Genomic DNA, 4777 nt, shown 5'->3' on the forward strand with positions numbered 1-4777 from the left:
GCAGCTGTGTGGTCCTTCCAGCTGGGGTGCCCCCTGACCTTTCCCCTGCAACCCCGGAGGGTGGGCCGAGGTGGGGGCGCTCCAGTCACCTGCTGCTGTTCGGGTCTTGAGGACAGAATCTCTACCGGGCCACTTGAGGGTCCCTGGAGGGAGACGTGAGACCCCAAACGGGGCCCAGTTGTTGCCTGGGGCCGTCAGGGGACAGCCACTGACTTGGCCTTTGGAGGCTGGAGAGTAGGGGTGGGCAGAGGCCACGAGGAGGGGCACAGCCAGGGCGGGGCTGGCGGGCAGGGATGCAGGACGCCAAGGGGACCCGAGTTGCCCTCCACATGAAGGCTCTGTATGGCTGGCAGAGGCTGGGTCAGTGCAGGTGTTATATGGGGGTTGTGGGCACCGAGTCAGTTTCATTTTTACTTAATACACATATTTGTGTTTTCCAGGTGTAAAATGTACATAACGTAAAACATGCTGTCTAAACCATTTGTATCTGGACAGTTCAGTGGCGTTCAGTACATTCACTTTGTCTTGTAACCGGCTCCACCATCATCTCCAGAGCACTCTCATCCTCCCAAACTGAGACTCTGCCCCACTAACAACTAACCCCTCACCCGCCTCCCTTCTGTCTCTATGAGGCTGACTCTGGGGAACTCATCCAGTGAAATCACACAGTGTGTGTCCAGTTGGGACTGGCGTGTTGGCAGCGTCGGTTTTACATGGAAACTTCCTGCCCTAGATTGGGTTCCAGGACCTGCCTGCAGCCAGGGGGAGGATGGAGAGGGACCATTGAGGCAGGAGCGCAGGGCAGGTGGGCAGGTGTCTGGGGAGAAGTGCGGACCTGGACTTGGGCCGGGCCCAGAGGTGGGCAGGACAGAGGGACAAGGGCAGGGGCATCAGGTGGGCAGGGAGCCCAGCGACGCCTCCTGAGCCCCGGCTGCTCCTCCAGGTGAGCCACCTACCTGAACAGCAGCAGCCCCTCGGGAACAGGAGCCTCTGTCCCTCCCAGTTCTGCCCGAGCCCCGGGTGCCCCCATGGGACTCCCCACTTCCAGCCGGAAGCAGGTGAGCAGACTGAGGGGACGATCCTTGAGTGGTCTCAGCAGCGACCCTTCCGAGCGGGGCAGGGTTGACCCTCTGCCCTCTGTGTCCAGCGCAGCAGCAGCGGACATTCATTGGACAGGAGGGTGGGTGCGAGAAGTCCCCGCGGGCTCTGCTTCACACACACGGGAGACGTGTTCCTTGGGGCCACAGGCCAATGGAGTGGGGCGGGGGGTGCAAGGCTCAGAAAACTGCACAGCAGCCCAACTCCAGGGTGGGAAGAGCCTTTCGGAGACGCTCCGGGCTTCCGTGGGCGGCCGTCTGCACAGATGGCAGCGAGGTGGCTGACCTGGGCTCTGCGGCGTCCAGAGCCGCTCGGGCCCCGGGACCTCCTTCACTCCCGTGCTGGGGGGTTGGGGCTGGCTCTCCCGGGGTCTCGGCTGGGAGTGTGGCTGGGACGTCCCAACGTGGGCAAGTCGGGCTTCTCTCCCCACTGCGAGGGGTGGGGGCGCCCACCAGAGATGTGCCCTGGGACCTGCCGTCACATGGGTGCCCACGCCCGATGACCACACACACTCATGCTTACACACATCTACTCACAGCTGCACGTGCACACAGCCACCAGCACTCCAGCACACACGCTCACGTCCATACACTGCACACACCTGATATTCACACCCCCCACCGGCACTCTCACAGGCAAGTCCACAGACACCCCTGCGTTCGTATTCACACCACACACTTAGGCCCCACCCTTTCTCACACATTCACACGAACACACAGATTCACACTTTAACAGGGTCGCACACTTGCTCACACACCCACACTGATGCCCCCATGTTCACACGTGTCTACTCACGTATGGACATTTGCATGCACACATGTGGATGTATGTAGCATTCATCCTCACATCCACCTGTACTCACGTTCACACCCAGTCACACTCAGACCACCCACACCCAGCATTCGGACACACTCCACTTCCACATCCCGTGCACTCTCGCACATGCACACACACTCACATGTAACGTGCACACACGTTCACTCACCCACACAAAGGGATGGCATTAATTTCACACGCCAGTTGGTGAACACAACCAATTCACTGAAAGGTAGGTTTTCTATTATGCTCTTCCCAGGGAACTTGAAAACTTCCGAGAGGTAGCACAAAGGGGAAGAGAAATCACCCCAGTCCTCCCCAGCCAGAGAGAACCTCCGCTGCTGCTTTTGTTAATGTCCTTCAAGCCTTTGTTCCGGGCTTTTAGAAGCTGATGTAGCTGTGATCACCGGACTGCGGTCCTGTGCGCATGCGCAGCGGTGAAGGCGGCTGCCTGTGTCTTGCAGACTCCTCGTTTTCATGGTGCAGCTCCGCTGCCGCTGGCCGGCTGGCCCCCCACCGTCGGACAATTAGGTTGTCTCTAATTAGTCACTCTTCCAAGGAAAATGGCCCGAATACCCTTGTGCTGGAGCGTTTTCTATATTTAGAAAGATTTCCTTAGGAGAGACTCTGGTTAGTGAAATTTCTGGGTCTAAGGGAGAATTTTTAGAGGCAAGGAGGAGCTTCGAGGAGACTGTAAACACAGAGCTGTATTTGGAGAGTGGGTTTAGCATCTTTGCACAGGATGACAGCCTCCGTCTCAGCCCTTGGGCTTCAGGACGCGGAGGTCACCTCTCCACTGTGTTCCACACGGGAATTTTTATTTGCTACGTTCTCTGACTTCAAATGCACTAACTCCCCAGGACGGAAATGATTGCGAAGGCGTCCAAGCAAGCAATGCAGATCAACTAAAAGTAGTAGACTTATGATGACATAGGGGACTTCCCTGGTGGTCCTGTGGCTAAGACTCGGCACTCCCAATGCAGGGGACCCAGGTTTGATTCCTAGTCTGGGAGCTAGATCCTTCATACCGCAACTAAGAGTTTGAATGCTGCAATTAAGATCCTTTGTGCCTCAGTGAAGATCCAGTGAAGCCAAATAAATAATTTTTTTCCTGCTATATGGTGATTCCCTACCACATGCATCTGTGTCCAGGGAGGGTGGTGACCTCCGCCTGCATATTCCCCGATTGAGGCTCCTCGTCTCATCCACAGCCCCAGCCCCTCCCACCAACTTACCTCCTAAACGGACCTTGGGCCTGGGTCCTGGCAGCATGAGGCCCGACCATCTGCATTGACAGAATATGGCCCCCAAAGCCACCTCCACCCTCATCCCCAGATCCCGTGACGATGCTTGGTTACCGGCAGAGGGGAATTATGTTTGCAGCTCATGAGGCTTTGAGATGAGTGGTTCTGATGAGCCCAGTGGAATCACAGAGGTTCCTGAAAGTCCAGGAGGGGCCCTTGAATGAGGCCTCAGCCTGATGTTGCCAGAGGAAGGGGTCACAAGCCGAGGAAGCAGGTGGCCTTTGGAAGCTGGAAAAAGCCAGGAGGCAGACTGTCTCCTAATGCCACCAGAGGGGACACGGCCCTGGTGATATCTTGATTGTTACCTCAGTGTTAACCCAGGTCAGACTCCTGACTTCCAGAACGGCGGTCATTGACACGATATCAGTGATAGGAAAGGAATACACGGTGTGTGGGGGGTCCCCCACTCTGGCTCTGCACTCAGAGCCCACCAGGAAAGCGAGGCAGGAGAAGAGGAGGGTGGAAGCGTGACTGGCGGGAAGTGCAGGCACGCTTCCTGTGAGCGGGAGAACTTCTCAGGGTGTGTGTTTTCATTCTCTTCTTTTCCCAGAGTTTCTACAATGGGCACAGATGAAATTAATGCTGAGATGAAAACAAAAAACACAGAAGAAAGAAAGTGAATAAAATAATGTCGTTAAAACCATATTCTAACAAATAGAAAAGAAGGAAAATAAAAACGTACTCTAGGATGACACTGTCAACGGGAACAGATCATTTCTAGATCTATTAAAAAATTGCTCACTGTCTATTAATCCCAGAGGCAAGTTGCAAGGTTCTCTACAAGATATGATGACCTATTTCGGTTAGAAAAAGTCCTTCCTAGGGCAAGTTTGTGCAGAGCAAAATCTGGACCAACACAAGTACACACCAGACTTTGGTGGAGGCGTCTTTAGGGGAGTGGACTACCAAAATGAGGCTGGGGGCTTCCCTGGTGGTCCGATGGTTATGGCTCTGAGCTTCCACTGCAGGGGGCACGGATTTGATCCCTGATAAGGGGCTTCCCTTGTGGCTCAGACGGTAAAGAGTCTGCCTGCAAAGCGGGAGACCTGGGTTCAATCCCTCGGTCAGAAAGACCCCCTGGAGAAAGGGATGGCAACCCACTCAGGTATTCGGGCCTGGAGAATCCCATGGACAGAGAGGAGCCTGGCGGGCTGCAGTCCATGGGGCTGCAGAGTCAGACACGACTAAGCCATCAACACACACTGGGGAAGTAAGGTCCCACACGCTGTACAGCTTGGCCAAAAGAAAAACAAAAAACATATGTTTCTTGAAAAAATCACAAAAAGACTAGATTCCATGAGAAAAAACATTTGGGTAGTTCAGACCATCGCTGGGGTGGCGATGGACCCCTCTCAAATTAAGGTGGTCGGGGAGAGCCTGGAGCCAGCCCTTGGGGGCGGGTGGTCCAGATCCTCCTCCCTAAGTGTGGGGGCAGTGAGCCGTTCCATGATGCCTTGGTGGTCTGAGAAAATTCTTCAAAGACAGAGCCCAGTTTCTACCAGAGACGCTGTGAGCTTTCTGCTCCGTTACCTCGTTCTCCAGAAAAAAACCGCGGAGGC

Source organism: Oryx dammah, unplaced genomic scaffold (assembly GCF_014754425.2).
Source record: "Oryx dammah isolate SB20612 unplaced genomic scaffold, SCBI_Odam_1.1 HiC_scaffold_2, whole genome shotgun sequence".
NCBI lineage: Eukaryota > Metazoa > Chordata > Mammalia > Artiodactyla > Bovidae > Oryx > Oryx dammah.